At 37.7% G+C, this 20,359-nt stretch overlaps 1 long non-coding RNA gene across 2 annotated transcripts; it reads left to right on the forward strand.

The window, feature by feature from the left end:
- The first annotated feature begins 420 nt into the window (after positions 1–420).
- LOC140335498 (uncharacterized) lies at positions 421–18,560 on the forward strand. 2 transcript variants are annotated; one of them, XR_011921718.1, is made up of 4 exons: positions 421–547; positions 1,595–1,845; positions 3,449–3,558; positions 15,772–18,560. It is a non-coding gene; the product is annotated as an uncharacterized lncRNA (long non-coding RNA). The 2 variants fall into 2 exon arrangements; XR_011921719.1 differs by lacking the exon at positions 15,772–18,560 and adding an exon at positions 11,646–14,961.
- Positions 18,561–20,359: the final 1,799 nt, after the last annotated feature.

The raw sequence follows: 20,359 nt of genomic DNA on the forward strand, positions 1-20,359 counted from the left end.
TTTCCATTTCACAACCTGAGCTTCCTAGGTACATTGTTTTTGGAAAGCGTCCTTCGGTTCTCTATTTTTTCTTTCCTCCCAATCTCCTGGGCATTCCATGAAATATGTGAGGTTGAAAATATGCGCTGAGTTCTTAAGAATCCACCACAGAACAGCACGTGTGTTTTATGTGTTGTCAAAGTAATGAAACATCATTGTGAAGAACTTCTCCGCTCTGGTGTGTGTATCCTTAAACGTTGTGCTTGATTCCCATACAAACTGACAACGCACTGCACCACATTCTAATACTGTCAGCACAAAGGATGGCGGTGGTGATGGTGGGGGGTGTTAAATATAAGGACGGGAAAACTGGTTTTGATCACATCTTTGTGTTGACTTATTTCCCTTTTGTGTTTCCACTTTAGAATAGAAATTACTACCTGGAGATAAGACAGCTTGCGGAAATCTGAAAATTGAGCTATTTGGGCTCGGGAGAAATAATACTTCCCAAATAATCAGCATTATGCAGAAATGTGATACACAGTAAAGAAGACCTAGACTGCTCTTGGTAAAGATAAAATAAACATCCTCCCCTTGCTTTTATGGCTTCCTGATCACATTTCCAAGTATAATAGCACTCCTTTTTCTTTCATGGAGCTATTTTGCACTTTCCCATTCTTAAAGGCGCCATACAGGTTATTGATTGTCAATGGTCAAGGGCAGTACTATACTTAAACACGTCAGAACAGTCCTGCCCATCTTAGGTGAAAATCTAGTGTGTGTACAACGGTCCTTCATTGCTGCTCATTATTCCTCCCTGGTTGATTGATGAATGACCGAATGGGTATGACGGAAGCGAGTGCAGTGGGTTGCCACTTGCCTATCCTCCCCTCTCCAAAGAATAGAACTGCACTCATTCGTTCATTATTTCTAGCTACAGTAATCTGACATATGAGACTCTGCCCTCTCTTAAATCCCATGCGTGGACAGATTCTTGGCCTAATTCTGCAAGCAATATTTATGTGTTGCCATACTGCTAGCAATATCAACATTGCAGGTGGCACCAACATTGGCACCTTATTTGGACCCTGCTTGGCCTGCCCCATTTAACACAATGATAAATTTAGGGGTCACAGTTGATGAGCAGGGTGGAGGGCAGCATGGGTCAACTTGATCACTCCAATAGCCCCAGCATGCACCACTTCTTATCTGAACATACTTGACACTGACAGGACAGAGGAAATGAGAAGAGGCAAATAATAGTATAAGTATTTTTTAAAGGTTAAAATACAGTTTTATTTTTTGTTTGTATATATATGTATAGGTTGAATGTTTACTTACCAGAAAAGTTATTTGTGCAGGTTTCCTCCATATGATTTGTATTCCCTTGCAACACAAACCCATCCTGTCAATTAAAGTTTGCATTTCAGTCTGTATGTGCAGCTTAAATACTTGTGGTCAGGAAATCAGCCTGTAAGCACCATCCTAGCTAAGGGCTTGTAAAGTGTTGAGCAATGTCTTGGCACTGTGTAAATACAGGAAATAAAATTGCTCATAAGTGGAATATTACATCCTAGAAAAGATTTAGGAAAGTTTTCTGCTGTTTGTTTTTCAGTGAAAATATCAGACATGCCATGGTCCTTTGAGCATTTTGAAGGTAACCTATTTTCTCAAGTTATTGAAGTCTGCCCTTCTAATGTTACGGTGTTTGGATTTTCGATGGTATTAGAGGCATGAAATGAAAAAAGAGAGGAAAGGCGAGAGACGTGGTCCTTTCTATGACATCCTTTGAATCTGAGAGATGCGGAAACATTAAGAGTTGGTGTCTTGGGAACCCTGCAGGGGCTGTCACTGCCGGCTTCAGAGGTGAGGCCCTTGTGTATACTGTGTGTTCTGTGCAAGCTGTAGACAGGTGAGAGAGGACAACTGTTCTGCTTTCCTTTGTACAAAATAAAATCCAGGATATTCCACCTCTTCCCTTTTATCTATCTATCTATTGCAGTAGAATGAAATATGTGATGCCAATTTCAGAGGGTATTTGGCATCATGTACATCAATTTCTCCTGGAAAAGTTATTAAAGGGCCTGGATAGGGTCATGAATAATTGTGTAGTTGCAGATTTGCGGCACCCTACCTGGCATCCAGACCTGAAGAATGGATAGGCAAGGCACTGGATTCTGCATCCAAGCCAGAAACTGAGGGTAGTTAGGAGGCACCTGGTTGATAATAAAGGGCACCTCTCCTTGAGACAGGGGGAAGTTGCAGCCTGATTCCAGGTAGCTCAGGTAGACAAGCTGTGTATAGCCTATAGGCTGGAAGAACCCAGAAGGAGTGTCAGAAAGAGAGCCAAGAGGCTAATTAGCATTTTTTCTGCCATGACTCTAGAGATTTGGTCACGTTGATGTTTTTGTTGTGAATATAAGTGGGCCGAGCGCCCTGAAACTGAACTGAAAACCTTCATTCTAATATATGTCTCTGTCCATCTATCCATCTGAGCTCATTCAGACCAGTGTATTATGGTAACATATGGTAAACCATGTTTTCTTGCAGCATATGACCACAGTGCATGGTAATACAAGACATGTATTGTCATGTCATTCATTTTTAATGATACATATAAAATAGCAGGCAATGAACCATGCTGCAATGCATCACAACACATATGCCATGCTTTATGGAGCACCTGGTTGAAAAATTGGTCATACCCATCAGTGAATGGTTTTCTGAAATTGTGCCTTCCCTTCCATGTATGAAGGGGAGTGGGAGGCATTTCTTGACAGTGGCAATGCCTCTTCCCCATATACATGGTACAGTCAAGGCTGTATTTCTCACAAGGCCATGACCTAAGTTGCCATGGCCAAATGGGGGCAACATTGTGACCACTGGTATTGTATATTATTGTATTGGTATACATATATGTGCTTAGTATAGGGCTATTCTGCCCACAACCATCATGGTTCCCAACGTTACTCGTTTTGGCAGTGCTCCCATATTTACCCCTTGAGAACAGGCTAGCTGGCCCAGACAAAAAAAGTACAAATCCAGTCCCAAGTAAGTTTTGTTACCCTAGGACAGGAAGTCTGTTACTAGCAGGATCATCAGATTAAAATAAAGGCATGAATGTTAAAAAAAAAGAAACCAAGTGCAGTTACTTTATCTAAGGTCTTGAAAGCTGCACTATATTACATTATTGTTCAGTTGACATCAACATTTGCCAGTAAGAAGAAGCAGTAAAATGCAGCCATTGTGTAGTACTGCATAGTGTAAGTATTAGGAATTGATAATTCGTATGTCTTTTGTAATTTGAATATCTTTTAATAAAGCAATATTGATCTTAAAAAACACGTAGATACAATACCTTTTATGCAGCCAATCTTATATATATATCTACAAAAAAATGGGAAATACTATACATTTCGTGTAATATATTTTTGGCTATATTTTACTTTAGATTTGCTTCTTTCTCCAGGGTTCCCTAGGGTTCTCATTACAACCCATCTAGACTGAGGCTCACATTCTTTTCAGAACCCATGCCTCCTGGCCATCGCACAATGTTTCATTGTTGGAGGAGCCGCTCAGGTCTGTGTTAAATTCCAAGCTCTGTATGAAAGGAATTACGTTTGTGTTTCCCAGTTTGGTGTTCCCGCAGTCGCAGCATTGTCTGCAGTGAACAATAGGCCATGTTACACAGCACTGTATACAGGAGGAATAATGTTTCACTCTAGGCATGCCAGGAAATTCTCAACAGCTGCCAGGCTCATTTAACATGATATCGTATATATACATCAACAGACTGCTCACCTTATATCTTACACATGCTGCTATATGTGATCTACCTGGTCATTTTAGGGATGCTTTTTGAGTTTGATCCTGCAGTAACCATCACAACCAGCCCCCATTTGATGCTTCACCTGCCAGCCACTTTGATAAGATCAAGGTAAAATATAGGATGGGAATTGGTTTTTAGGGTACACTGTATTTCCAATGGCTTATAAATCCATGATATACTTCATAAAAAAAACTGCCGACCAATGAGAATGCTTCCTGTTGGGTAAACAATTTTAACAACATTTGATTTGAATGAACCAAACCTGGACACACTTATCTATGTCTAGTTAAAGCAGACCTTACACTATAATTGAAGGTCCACTTATGTTAGTCTGGTCTCCTCCCAAATCACCTGCTGTATATAGATAATAAAAGGTATCTGTAATAAATGTTAGAATTATACCCAACTTACCCTGATGTCCACCCACAGCATTTAGATAAAGAATGCATTCCAGGCAGAGTTTTTCAAAACAATGCTCTCGCAATGAATTAGAGCAGTGTTTTCCAACCAGGGTTCCTCCAAAGGTTGCTGGGGGTTCCTTGAGAGATTTGTGCCTCTCAAGTCAGCTACCACTGACATTTTGGCAGGGAAGATTGGTATTCTTTCCACTGACCAACAATGTAAGATGTACTTAATGTACTTGGAAGATGTACTTAAAGTACTAATGTACTTGGAACTGTGGATATAGCAAATATAGAAAAAGTTCTTTGAAGATCTAAAAGTTATTTTAAAGCTTCCCCCATCCCTCCATGATCTCCACGAGATTTCACCTGCTCTGTATTCCATAGGACTCTGTATTCCATAGGACTCCCCTTGAGGATGTCATGCCAAACAATGAGGAACTTTCTACATGTAAGAGACTGAAGTGGGGGTTTTTGTGAATACCTCTCCTACATTCCCAAACAGGTGTTCCCCAATCAACAGATAACTGAATAAAAGAAACTGTAGAAGGTGACTGATGTTCTACAGCAATGCTTAAACTAAAGTAGGCTGTGGACCTCACAAATTTTAATATTTAATAGTTATTCACCTTTATCACATGTATACGTGTTTTCTGTTCCTATTTACATACATTATAACTTTCAATGGAATATGTGATTTGCAGAACCTGCACCAAAAAAAGAGCAAGCAGGATTTTCATTTATTTGGCTACAACTGTTGCCATTCCATGAATATTTACAAATTCTTAACAAGCTGTAAATACACTTTAAAGCAAAAACTCTGTCCTCTGTATCTGCAGACACTGTGGAATAATTCATCCTCAAAGATTTCAGCTGAATAAATGTCCATGGGTCAAGAAATAAAGTGAGCTCTGTCTGATTTTTTATTGTCTTTTATGAATAAAGCTGCATGATACAGCAAACCTGGAATGGATCTGGTCCAGGATTCAAAACTTTTACTAGCAAATAGCTAGTGACTTTGAAGAAATCCATTCCAGGTTTGCTGGATCACCCAGCTTCACTGAGAAACGTATATCCTCTACAGCCTTGGAGAGCTTTAATAAATCAGGCCCACAGTGAAAAGCTCAGAGTATGCAGTGATATCAGGGTAAGCAATGTCAGTATAGGAGAGGAGCCTGTGCATTTGCGTAGGATTTAAGGAATGCTGGAGTTCAGCTTTAAGTGACGGAGTAGTGTGGTACATAATGAAAAACATTCCTAATAAAAAACATATATTCTAAAGGAAGTAAGTCTTAAGAAAGAATGAAAGGAAGCAATTGTTGTTATTAGGCACCACAAACATTTTTGTATTGCAGACACTTGGATATAAGAGTCCCTCTGTCTACGAAGTTGCACATGTGTTTGTTGGGTGGCCGGCATGAATGGATACGTGTTGTCAATGCTTGTCAAGCGGGTGCTTCGTCTTGCTTCCCATTTGTATTCCAGAAACTGTTTTTGACCCAAAGAGATGAATGTAAACATGCCAGATAAAAGGAGTTGTTAGTATAATTGCTGTGAGTCATTCTTCTGCTCGGCCCCATCCATACTAAACGTTCAAAGTAATTATCATTCCAATCTGTTGTCGAGACGGCGGTGTACCAGGGAGGGACCTGTCCTAGCAAAGTGCACTTTCTTCAGGGCCAAAATGTGAAAGTCACGTGTGTAATTAAGACTAATAAAGCAGCTGAGCTCATATATCCATCAGTCGCATGCAAAACCAGGGCCAGCTTTGTGTCACAGGCAGACATATTTAATTGTTGATTAGTATCGTGCATCGTTGATGTAATGCAGTACAAGTTAGTGCATGTGGCCTCACATGGTGCGGTCACATGTTATGTGACTGCATCTACCAGTATGATACACTACCAGGAAACTGATTGCTTTATGTGTGAACAGGCTGTCATAATATTGCTACATGATGTTTTGTCTAAATTCCTCAGAATGTTCTCCACCCTGTGCTATAGGTTTCACTGGCACACAGAGGGAGGGAGTGAGCACATTGATTCATGAATTGCAGAAATCGGATAAAGGGAACCTGTCATTGGAGAAAAATGGAGGCTATCATTGCTGACTTCTCCTTTTGGGATAGGTAATTCTCTGGATGTCATGCTGATGCTTTGGCTTCCCTGATGTTTGGGTAGCATTAATTTTCCACCTTGGTACCTTAAGGAAGAATCTCAGGCTTGTGGAAATACAAAAGTAAAATACCTACAGTATGTTGAGGGCTACCCAGCCTAGATCTCCATTAGGAGGGAAGTAAGTGCTTCCCTCCTAATGGAGTAAGAAGTAAGAAGTGCTTCTGGAAGATATTCCTAAACATACACAGTGATTAAGACAAAGGGGGCAAAGGTGGTGGGGGGGCAATGGGGTTTTGAGGGGCATGTATAGTAACTTTTTATAGGTAACCTGTTTTGGCTTTTATTTTTTTTATAGAAGTATATAGGTTTCATTTTAAACATGCCAGCATGATTAAATTATGTTGAACATTGGCACATCATATTACAACATCTAAAATCTAAGTCGTGACACTTTTTTTGAGATCTGAAAAGACAATTTACATGTAAGGCTGTGTAAAACAGGCATTACACAGGAGAGGAGATGGGTAGACCTGTCTGAGGCATGACAAGAGCGTTATGTAATCAATACAATTATCTCTCCAGGAGGGAGAGCGCGTGATGATGTGGAACAGAAATTGCAATTATGATCTCGGTGGGAAACCTCCCCGCCAACTGACAGGGGAAAGAAACTTTTTGTTTTTCTTACAATTTAATTTTTTTCTTATAGGTTGTGCTTTGTAAAATGCCTGATAATTGCTCCAATTTCTCTCGTCATTTCTCAATCGCAGGAAATAGCCGTTCACTGTGGCTCTGCATACCTCATAGGAGGTGTTTTTCCATGTCTGCCCCTGGGTCCCATCAATGTCACAACCACAGGAAATGGAAGTGGCAGGACCGGTGAGGGGTCCTTATGGCCCGTTCTTTGAAGAGAAATGTTTTGAGTCAAAATAAAAGTGTATTTAAAGTGTAACTCTACCCTTCTCAGAATGTTTTTAAAGGAACCACAACCACTATAATCTCATACACTGGTATTTTCTAACATTTTAGTGTAATTGCAAAAGTAATTTTCCATATTTTAAAATCTGGAGCTTTTTTTAAAATAATGTCTAGTACCATGAAGGTTCTTCCACTATAATGGCCATCCTGGGCATATTAAAGACTTGGCCCAGAGTTGTCACCAACAGTTTGATAAATACTTTGTAGCCATTACTGGAATAAATAAAGCAAGAAAGTGGCTGCAATGGATCAGCAGCACTGCAAGGAAGGATGTAAAACTTGGAAAGTATTTTATTTAAACAATAGTACAAGACTGTGTAATAAAACAACTTTTATCTCTTCTCATATTCATAAAAGAATGTAAAGTACATATATATATTTTATTCTTGTTTCTCTTTTTCTCATTAATTTCTTTACCTGAAGAATAGTTGTTGGGGCCAGACTGGTAGTTGAGGCATCGCATAAATTGCTGAACTCTCAGGTTTTTTACACTATTATTTTAAGACATTACAGGGAATAGTCCAGGAAAGAAGGATAAAGAAAAAGGGAGTGAGAGAAAGGAAAGTAGAGTTCTCTCTTTCTCAGTCTCTCTTATTTCTCTCTGTCTCCTTTATTTTCCTTTCTCCTTCTCTCTAATTTTCTCTTTTTTTTTCTCATGCGTTCTCTGCTGCTGTCTCTCCCTACTCCTCTTTCTTTCTTTTTTTCTTTCCATTTTCTGTAATATCTTAATAGTGTAAAAAACCCAGAGAGTTCAGCAATTTATAAGATGTCACAACCACCAGTCTGGCCCCAACAATCATTCTCTAGTCAAAATAGTTTAATTCCTCTGAATTAAACTCCTAAATTACTACATAAAATAGAAAATTAGAAATAAAGAATAAAGAGAGAGCGAGAGAGGAGAGGAGGAAAGAAACAATAAGATAAAGAATACACTTCACAATCCCTTTATTAAATATGAGAAGAGAACGCTTGCCATCCTATCTGGCAGGTGTCATTCTTTACTGTACAAGGTGGAGGATTTCATGAACCTGGGCCAAGCAACTTGCAGGAATATGCTTGTCAACACACAGAGAGGAATCAGGTAGAAGAACTATTTGGATTCTGGAATGTTGTGATATGATCGCTCCCAGGAAACATAGGGTTCAGCAGTTGAAAGAGATATTTCCAGATATCCCAGCAGAAAATAAATGCCATTGGTGGGGCATTCAGCATCTCTGTGAAATGTGATCTGAAGCCAGAAGGAATGTGACTCTTGGATGAGGAACAGAAGTATTTAAAAGGGAGGACAAGACATCTCATAGACACACAAAGCACAGAGCCCGCACTGCCATCCGCCTTATGTATCTGTTACCTTATTAATGGGAGAGGAAGAAACTTACACTTGTGAGAATCTGCTCATAAAACACAAATGTGTCTGTGACGACTGTCCGATGAATACGTATCATCTTCTCTTATAAAATTCCAATAAACATTTGTAATATGAGTTTCACAAAAAGAGCACACTGCCACATAGGCACGGAATAGAAAAAAAAAAAACATTGGTTACCCCAAATCTAAAATTTTGCTTGCAATTAAATTACTTTAATGTACCTAACCCTCTGAAATAATATGTAGATAAAAGATATAAAAAGTTATCCATTTACTGTAAAAAATTAAGTTTAGAATCACATTGGCATATGACCAAATAATTGATAACATGCTCTCTGCAGAACAGTGGGATCAGTTTAAAAGCTGAGCTACTCACTGATCGGAGAATCACAATGGTCTTTGATTTTACAGTTTACGTCCTCTTTAAATATGCACTATAGGGTTTTATTTCCTGGATTTTTTAATTGTATTTTATAAATATATGGTGAAATGACTTGTAGAAACAGATTTATAATATATTGAAAATGTCTAATGAAATACTTAGTAAAAACATACATTTAGAATACATAATTGCATTACGGAAAGTCAGGAGATGTTGCAACCAGATGGGCAGCGTTGTAATTGCCAATCCCACATCTCTTGAACTTAAAAGGCCTTTTTTAGATCACAGTTTAACAGATTAGAGCGTAGCAGTCTAATGGAATTAGATACAGTTTCCAGGCTACAAGAGGTCACATTCCTTTCTGCCTCACAGGCCGCATCTAATTTCACACCGAGTGCTGGGTTCACCGCTGTTTATTATGAAGGTGAGATGAGATAGGTTACCCGATTAAAGAACCACTTGGTATAATTATGTTTATTATGAAAACTATAACTGCAATATAGGAAGGGCTATCTGGTGACATCAACCAATGTAAATGTTTCCATATGTCAGCCGGACTGATGATATTTCAAACTGGAAAAAAAGCATGCCCAGGGCACATAAAGGTGGCCACAGGCATTACATTGTGGTTGGCCAAGCGTGCACAATCTGTTCATTGCTGAAGGATTATTTTTAAGAATTATCCTGGTACAGACATGCAGGTTTGTATTGGAAAGGTTTGAAGTATGTGCTTATGATGAACTGAGGAATGAAATGCCCTGATAGTGATTGGTCAAGAAACTCTACCCCCAAGCAGGTAGGCAATATGGATTCCCTAATTTAACTATAGGAGGCTACATTGGCTAAACCTTTGTGTATTCATGTTGAACTCCAGTCCTTCTTTTCTTTTATAGATAGTCCCACCCTGTGCTAAAAATAATTAGTCCCATTTCCCAGCACAGAATAAGCATTAAAACCTGAAGCAGGTATTTGCTACCAAGGGTAACAAGGGCTACTATAGGCTACCAAGGCTGAAGGGTCATCCAGCCCTCTCCTCACACTCTGTGCTGTCCTAGTCCTCTTCTTTCACTATGTGCTGTCTGACCTGTCTGTCATTTAGTATCACCTTTATGTGGGAACATTTTCCAAAGTGGTCTGTATTCAAATGCAGTTTGTCCATGATTACTTATATGTTGATACACCCAAAAAAGTGAGGAAGAAAGAGGAGCAGAAGGAGTTCTGAAAGAGAGACAGTCGCACCAAATCAGGAAAAATTGGGAAGTATGACTTCAGGTTTAGCCATTCAGGTTCACACAATTATAGGATCATGATAATTTAAAAGTTTTGACTAGATATCTAATTCTAATTTTCATAAAGCAGAGCTAAAGTTTTTTGCATTTAAAATTTGCAAGTAGTTTTCATTGCAGAAGGGACGGGCAATGCCCTTTTTTGCAATATAACATACTTACCCGCCTATTAGCCATCTTCTTTTATTAATACACTGAGATGAGCACATACAGCTCAGTACAGGATACTTGGACATGCCAGGAACACAGAAGCTACATCATCCTGGCCTGGGAAATCAAGATGGCCAAAGAGCAAATACTCAGAAGTAGAGCTGCACTCATCAGAGCGATCACAGGTGAGTGAAAGTAAAAAATTGTGATCATGCAAGTAAGTTTATTTTATTGCATAAGAGATATCACCTGTATCTTCTGCAATAAAGGACCTGCCTGGTAGAACGTTTTTGCATTTCACATTTGTTTCCACGTAGAACTAAACTTCATTAAGAAAAACTTATGAGCAGGCAGAACCATTATTGCAGAATGGCCAGGCAATAAACTTACCTGCCTAATCACAAATTTAGTTACTCTTCTTGCTGTGTCAGGGGACCCCACCTTCACCCACTCCTCATTCCTCCACATTCTTTAACCATAATATTTGGCCAAACAAGAATGATGTAACTCTCACACATGCAGACAGGAGTTCATCAATTCCAGGCAATGGGGGGTATACCAAAATTCCTGGCATCATACATTGAGCTGTGCATGCACCATTCAGTGTATCTCTAGGTAACATTAAGAACAAGCAGGTACGTTTACTTTGTTGAAGAAAGTACATTGCCTGTCCCTTTTGCAATAATGAACCAATTTGAGCAATTTTTTCTAATAAAGTTTAGTTCTGCATTAAGAGAGAAAAATGATGGTTGCTATCTTTTTATTTAGATCACTCTCCAGTATTACATATGACCTACATGCATGGTTTGTAGTTATACTGTACGTCAATCTAGTTGGATAAATTGCTGCACACAATACATCCTCGGAAAACTGTTTCAGTAGCTGTGCCAGCACCTCGTGTACACTGTGTGAGCTCATTTCAGTAATATTATGCAGTTCCCAGAATGGGAAATTGGAGATGGGGCTCATTTTTTTTTCAAGTGTTTTCACAGCAAACTAATGAAATTTAGAATAATTACTTCCATAAACTTTATTTTTTTCATGCTAATGAAGCTGTCAGTTGTTAAACACAAACACCAGTTTTTTTTCCTGTTGTTTAATTTGCATCTGAAATTTGACAGACATTTGCAATGTGTTTTGTAATTTATATATCCATAGCTGTCTGCATGTCAAAACAGTTGGATGCGAACAAGGCGATGCGGGAAGGCGGGCAAGCACACTGCGCTGAGGGAGGGACGACACTTAACCCTTTCCTGCTATGTGCCTGGTTATAAAACCAAGCATAAAAAAAGATGAGGGATAAACAAAATCTGGGAAACAATGTTAAACAGAATGCCAAAGATGAACAACTCAATAATGGTAAACAGAAGACTCTTCTGGGTGGCTCTGCTGCAATGAGTCACCTGACCAAAAAATGTCAAAGTTGCAAGGACCAAAGTCATAATATTATCTGCATCCTTTGAAAAATGCTAATTATTTTGTACTTTTTACATGACACGGTAGACTTTCTTAAAATTCAACGTATTATTATATATCATTGATTGAAAGGTTATTTCTTAGTTTAAGATACCAAGTGAAACCATGAAAATCATTCCTTTATGCCCCTTGACCAACTATAGCCAATTTATTCCAAACTTCATACTGTCGTTTGAGGTTTGTTGGCTATTGGTACCAAAAGCTCCTCAATAAACCAGAACAGGACAGCAAATTTTACCATGACTTATTTTACTACATATTCCAAAAACCTGTAATTTTTCTTTTTGATTATTTTTAGGATTTGTGATGAAATGAAACATTTAGATACCTTCTGTTTTAGGAAGGCTCTTTTGGTCCTTTTTAGGTCAATTCACCATAACCTGTCTGGCATTACTTTCTCCTTGCAAAGTTTAGAATAGTAAACTAATGCAAATGATCAATGGCAGATCTCTCACCAGTTGTCATTCTTAGTAAAAATATGTCTGGCCACCTGTGATGTCTTTGAAGTTGGCTGTACAAGGAGAGGTGTTATCATTCTATATTAAGAAGAACTACATCAATGGATGCGTGGTTAAGGCAAATCTAAAGCTGGGAGTCCTTAAAAGCTATATTATCAAAGTAGATAAATTACCATCAAAAGGACTTACATAATCACTGGAACATAGAAGATGATGTCAAAACTCAAAATTTAATTCTCCCTGTAAGTCTTTTATTTAAAAGTCATTTAGAGGATCTGAGCTTTATGTAATGTGGATGGGTGACAGTTTTGTAAGAGTTCTGCAATAATATTTGAGGGAGTCCATCTCTTCTTGGTGGACTGTATTTATCCTAAATAATGGAGATATGAGATAGGAGGGGTTGGTGCACACAAACGTGGGTTGGAATACCCAAGGGCCCCCAGACAGACAATCCGGACAGGAAGATCTTATTGTTTAAATAATATTATTCATAAACAATATTGTTATAGCGCCAATTACGCAGCACTGTACATTAATTAGGGGTTGCAAATGACAGACAGATACAGACAGTAACACAGGAGGAGGAGAGGACCCTGCCCAGAAAAGCTTACAATATATTCAAAAATATTGGAAACTCTGCCTATGACTTTAATATCACATTTGCATGGGTTGACCTTCTTTTACTATAACGTTTAGTGCTATTGTACATTTCTCCATACTGTACACAGAGTAACATGTTCAGATGATCTCTCCTACATCAAAGAAAAATTCCAACCTGGCATTTTAATCCCAAAGGTCCCACAGTGGGTTTATCCTTGTGGCATACATGTTGACAGTGCCTTATGGTTGTGCTAAAAATGTTTAAATCATATGACAATTTATTTATAGCTGGTTATGGTAAAATATGTTTCTAGTTAAAGGGAATCTGCGTTTTCCAATCTTTTGTGACCATAGTTTAATAAAGCCTAGATGCTCAGACCTCCATTGTTTAGCAAAAAAAATTGCTTACCAAAATTATTTATTAAAAGGTCATGTTAGGCCTTTTTGTTGTATACTTTTGTTTTATTATTGAAGAATATTTAGAATTTAGATATATATTTTAATACTTATATTGTATATTACCATTACAGGATTTCATAGAAGCATCTTGCCAACCTGTCAGCTTACATTTGCCTACTTTGTCATAGCTTTCATCGGGATCACATGATCAGGAACCACGCTGATAGATCTTTTTAGTTAGTAGAGGCTGGAGCTGTCAGAAACTGTTTGTTCTGCCAGTTAGTAATGGGATCTTAGTAAACATAGGAACAAGGAACCTTGATTAAAGTACCTTGAGCACAGGACATAATACTGAACAGTGTTGTCATAATCTACTGATTAGGGTCAGAAAGGGCAAACGTTGAAAACTGGATTGTATATATGTATATAAAGTCCAGTGTTCCAGTTTGATTGACAGGGCTGTATAATATTGTCTAGTGCAACACTTTTCAACCAAGGTTTTGTGAAATCCAAAGGTTCCTTCAGAGGTTGCTGAAGGTTCTTTGAGCAATGAGCAAATTGTACTTTCAGGTCAATCAGATTCCAATGATCTCTTTGGATATTTGTGGGTGGCATTCTTCCCACTGGCCAGCAATACAAGAAGCATTCCTCCCACTGAGCACCACACTTATACACTATGTGCTGGGAATATCGTAATTATAGTTGGGTGTTCCCTAAAGACCTAAAAATTATTTCAAAAGGTTACCCCATGATAAAAAAAAAGTTAAGAAACACTGTTCTAGTGAGTGCTGGGATACAGCTCAGTTTTGTTTTGAAATTGTTCTGCTTTCTGTGTGTTTGGAAGCCTTGTGTGATCAGCACCAAATATTATTATTATTAATATTAAACAAGATTTATATAGCGCCAACATATTATGTAGAGCTGTACAATTAAATAGGGGTTGCAAATGACAGACGAATACAGACAGTGATACAGGAGGAGAGGACCCTGCCTGGAAGAGCTTACAATTTAATAAACATACCAATGCCTGTGCAGAGATCACTGGATTGGTTTTCTGTGTCTGGAAAAAAGCCTAACCCTGCTATGTATCCCTCTCCTGCATATGGTGGACTATGCGGGCAACAGAGCATGGAGGACCTTTCACGGTTCTCTAAGAGGAATTCTGTCAATATGTTATTATTATTATTAATAATAATAAACAGGATTTAAATAGCGCCAACATATTATGCAGCTCTGCCCATTAAATAGGAATATATATGGAACACTGGATGTAAAGAAATGAATTGTCTCATCCACAGTGAACTTTAAATACTATGAAACATGGAGCTTAACTTATTAAAGCTCTCCAAGACCAAAAAAGACTATTTCAGGAGAACCTGGGTGATCCATCAATTCTCGGATATAGGATTGAAAAAAATGCCAATTAAAAGCAAATTATTTATTTTTTTAAATAATTTATTTTTTTAAATAAAGCACTTCTATTTAAACAACAGGCAAGGTCACGTTGGGACCCTGGTCACGTGCCCAAATCTCAAGTGCCCAAATTAAATTTATTCCAGGTTTGCTGGATAACCCATGTTCCTTCATAATAGTCTATCTTCTCCAGTCTTTAATAAATCAGGCCCAAAATGTACACTTATTAAACATACACTATACATTCTATTTATTATATTTATTATATTTCTTCTGCTTTGGGTGACTTGCGGCAGTTTATTTCTTTGTCTTCTAGCACCTGAATTTAATTTTACTACCATTAAGCACTAGGTCATCATACACATCTCTAAGATAATTACTATTCTATCTATACACAGCGCCTCTCGTCTAGAGGTCACACTCAAGTTAATTACAATTTTGACACCAATTAGATCTATGCACATTTCTGATTCAATGGCTGCGTTTATTGCAATTCTGTCTTCCTCTTATACAGTATTGAATGTGGAAGCAAAGCCTGAAAAAGTTTGATGGTGTTTAATTGTAGATTCCAATCAAATGTAACATTTTTATATTTAAAGTGGGTCTTTGTTCCCAAATGGCCAGCTAGGTAAATCTGCACAGTGACCAGTAATCTGTCTGGTGCTGAACTGCAGAATATCGTCTTCTCTCTAAACCCCTCTGAACATTTCCTTTACCCATATAAGCAGGACAAGGAACAGATATACATCAGGCATGGTAAATGGGCATTTTTGGGCCATTTTTTTTTCTTACTATTTCATTGGGGCCCTGAGTCGTTTTTATTATTTAAATTTAACTAGGATCCAACTGTTCTTTAATTGTTGAAAGTTACTCTGCATATACTTTTGCAGGTAATGCTTTAATAATATGTTATGGTTTCTTTTGGACCCTGGATCTAGGTATGAATGATATCCTCCTCAAACCCTCCTCCAAGGTCTGGTGGTAAGAAAAACAATTAAACTTTTCAATACAATTTCACTATAGTAATCACAAAAAAGAGGATTTTTAACATTCTTAAAGGAAGTATATGAAATGACAAATGTTTTATTAGTGGATATATTTTTTACTAAAATTTTGTATTTATATTTGCTTTTTCTAAATCTAAAGCCCATAAAAAACAGCTAAATTCACATTCAAAATACACTTATGGAAGAAGTTTATCTGTGAAAGGATTTGTGTTTCTGCCCAATAAATTCTACACATGTGCAATTTTCGTAGCTTGAAACGACCATATCAATGTTCGTTTCCAGCAACAAAGAGTGACAGATAAACAAACAAGCGCTGTACATACAGTCTGCTAGCTTGTAATTGAGCAATGAAGTAACTGCAGCTGATTGATTTGGTTATTCTGTTCCTTCTCCTGCTGTGAGCATGTTTCTCAATAACACATGTGCATTCAGCACAATCTTTTCTGTAATGTACACACGCATGCACAGCTCAGTCTATGATGCCAGCTTACCCAACTGCTGGGAATAAATAAACTCCCATGCGAATGCTTGAGGGTGACATCATTCCAGCCTGGCCTGAACCGGGAAAAGGACTAGCTGAAGTTTGCCGGTACCCAAGACAGCAAGGAGAGGTGAGTGCTCTTTTAAAAAACTGGAAACAGGCAGTTTAGTTTATTTTTAAAACAGAAAGGATATCTCCTGTCATTTCTGGTGTAAAGTACCTACCTGCTCACAGTTTTTTATTTTTGAAATGTAGTTCTGTGTAGTGCAGCAATCCTTAAGGTTACATTTGAAGCTCCTCTTCAATGAGATAACTTTCTTTTATCATGATGACCACATACTGACAATTGTAATTAACGACAACCAGAAACAATGGCTACTAAAATAGACCCAACCCTCGAATTCTCATTCCAGCTTTAACATGCCAGTAATATTTAAGTTTATTTAATTCTGCAGCTAATATTGAAATAATACTCGGCAATCCTTCCACGATGGTCCTTGTTTAGTCTGTTACGGTTAGAGGGTGCCAATGCTCTGTCATTGTCTTCTGGTTGTATGGCTTTGTTGTCACCCTATCACATGTGTTTCCCATTAAAACTAAAAGTTGCTATATCAGCAAACATAACACAGGCATGGCCAGCTGTTGTCACCACCAGCAGACCTTCGCTGAGAAATACAATGCAATCAATAAATCAATGTAGAGAAGAAGTGGCTGCATGGAGACCACATTAACAACAAAGTATATAAAAAGATGAAAACAAGTATTTCAAAACCAAAAACTGCAAGTATTTAGCATTAAATAACTATTTATAAAACATTTAGAAACCAGAATGTCATTAATTTAAGGTTTACATCTACTGTACATAATCCCAAAAGATAGTAGGTGTCTATATAGTTTTTTATTCCTGACTGTCACAGTAAATGACTTCAATTACTCCAGAGCTAATTATTTCTGTCATTTAGTCATGTTCATCTTCATATTTATATGCTTATTGTCACGGCAGGACATGAAGGTTCTTCTGTTGTGTCTTTTAAACGGCCTTTACACCCAAATGCCTTCTCCAGACAAGAATTGAGGTGACATTTTGCATGGAGCATGGTGTTGCCACCAGAATAAAGAGACACAAAGTGACAATCTGCAGGGCTGAAGTGTGAGGCTGCCGTTCGATCATCTTCAACCTGCGCTCCCGGGCTCTGGAGGATGACAGCGAGGGACCTCGAGTAAAGTGTGCGCACAACGGCAAGCTAATCCTCTGTGACAGCTAGTGTGCCAGTTGCTGGGACTGCAACGTGACAGGCGGCAAGATATAATAAGCCCATATGGATGCTGAGCACCAACAAGCCCCTCGGTCCCTATTTCTGAGTGTGGTTTGTAGGCTGTGTTGGGTTATAACTGGGTGCTGTGTCCTAGATATCTGGTGTCAGCTATGGAATTTGGACGACATTTGTACAGATGAGATATGCTGGTAGATATTTATTCCATAATGCAATCTACTTCAATTTATCAAAAGTCACATCCAGCAGAAGCTTGTTTTTTTATACTTGGATAGAATGTGAAAGAGCTAGAACTCAATAAAAAATAATAATACTTTGTTAGAGAGATTCAGTCTCTGTTTGTTCTACTTGCCGGTGTCAGTGTGGGTAAATCCAAAATTTTGAGTTGCCACCAGGAATAGAAGGGAAATCTTCCAAAGAAGACAAATGGAGGCATTTTCCCTCACATTGAAAAGATATCTTCCTCCTTCTTGTTGAGTTTACTGGACAGGAAGTGAAGGAAAATCTTCTTAATGAGACATGAAAAAAAAAAATCTGATATGGGGGATCTTTATATATGTGAAGGCACAATTGATGCAGAGACGTACATAGGAATTCCAGAAAGAATAAAATATGCTCCCATCAGGACAACATCATTTCCCAGGACTCCATATATATTTTAGCAGGACAATGCCAGGCCTCATTCTGCATGAATTATAAAAAAAAGATTTTAGATTCATAGCTTCATAGACATTGAATCCTTGTGCTTCACTGGCTTGCTTGCAATCTAGATCTGTATCCTAGTGAAAATGTCTGGAACATAATGAAGAAGAGGATCAGAGAAACTTTTTCGGAGTCTGTTGCAGGCATCAATTTCGAAATTTGTTTATGTGTATGTTTGTATCAAATAGAACTAAGTTTGTTGGTGAAAACACTAAAAATCTTTGTAATTTTACCTAAGGTATAAAGAATTACCAAATTACAAATTTTAAATGTTTTGCATTCTTAGAAAGCATCCCAACTTTCTTGAAAATGGGGTGGCATATTTTAATGTGTGTGCATAGGGTTGGAGGTGGGATCTCCTATATCCAAGCAATTTAGGGGTGCTTAAGCAACTTTACAGCAACTGTGATCACACTATCTAATAGCTGACAGTGCAGAGAAGATCCATAACTAAATTCTCAGCTGCTAAAATGGTCAGGAGTCGTGCCACTTTTATGTGGTTGGTAAATATAGGCAATGAGATGCAGAACAAATGACTGATATGAAATTTGCAGAATTTGTTTAGCTAAGTTTCAAGCCATGTGATTTGCATAAAAGTCAAATTTTTCATCTGGCATATGTGTACATGCTGCTGAGCTATAAAGCATTTGGCTAAGGTATTGGATGAGTAAATACTAAATTATAGAATGCAAAAAGTAACTCTGGTTTGGCTAGAAGAAATATATTTTATATGTACTTGCAGTTTTAAAAAAATAGCTTTTTATGCCTACCTGCAGCTGGCTGTGATTTTCTAAAACTACTGAAAAGCCATGGCAACAATGCTCATTAATACTGTTCCTGGAATTGGTTTTTTCTTAGTTTTTCTCTGTTTGCTCAGAGATTAAAGTTTATGCAAATCTAACTTTCAGTTTTTAGTTTGAATAGAATGTGGAAAGGTTGGAACCCATATAAAAGCAACAAAAAGCCCAAGCTCCAATATGGTGTGCCCTCCAACTATCAGGTATACATGGTATATATTTCAGTATTTAATAGCCTTTGAGCATATAAAGACATGTTTTATGTTTAATATTTTCTTTACATATTCGTATTATTTATATGAAATATTCATTAGTTCTCTTTACTATTAAGAGAGGCTAAGGTCAGGGGGATTTGTTTTTGGAATAGTGAGTTAAACCTCCCACTGAACTCTGCCATAGCTGGTTATAAATTGATGAAGTATTTTACCTTTTTTCTGAATATATTGCAAGAAACACACAAGAAACCCAATACAGATCTGAATTTATTATGTTTAGTTATAGAACATCGAGCAATAAGGTAAAAGTCAGCTAGAAATTTGGTAAAGCTCTATACAATGTTTATTTAAGGTGGAACTTTTAATTAAAAAAAAAATAAAAAAAAAAGATACTTTTAAAGCTGGAAAGCCGTCTACCCCCCATGATTCTAATCCCGTAGGTCCTGCGCTGTGCATCCTCCTTCTTCTGTCTGACATGGACTGCACAGTGGGTGTTTGTCTTCTTCCATCAGGTTTCTTATTCTTACATTAACCAATCTTGCACTGCGCAGACATGAGATTGGGTGACATGCCTTCTTTAAAATATAAAAAAAAAAAAAAAAGATCAGAATGTTTTTAAAAAAATTCCTGGAAGGCCTGCATGCACAAAAGGAGCAGCCTGCAGCTTACTGTGGTAATGAGACATAAGTATCCCAGAGAACTTCTGGTTTCCCATTAAGTCTGAGTAAAGATGGAAGGAAGTGGCACCTCCTTTTCAAATTACAAGAAAGGATTTTAACAATATATATAAAATACATATCTTTTGGGAAGCCACCTTTTATATAATGTAAACAATTTGGTGATAGGTTTGCTTTAATACAGGGAACCTCAAATGTGGCCCATAACATAACCAAAGTATTATTAAATTATAATAATCCAGAAAACAGAAAGCTTTCAAAGAATGGAGATGCAGAACAAGAAATTTATAGAGACTACGGACATGCTACAAAAGATGATCAAAGACCTCAGATATGCTATAGGAGTTGTCTGAAACAGCCATAGCTTGGAGAT

Source organism: Pyxicephalus adspersus, chromosome 7 (assembly GCF_032062135.1).
Source record: "Pyxicephalus adspersus chromosome 7, UCB_Pads_2.0, whole genome shotgun sequence".
NCBI classification, from domain to species: Eukaryota; Metazoa; Chordata; class Amphibia; order Anura; family Pyxicephalidae; genus Pyxicephalus; species Pyxicephalus adspersus.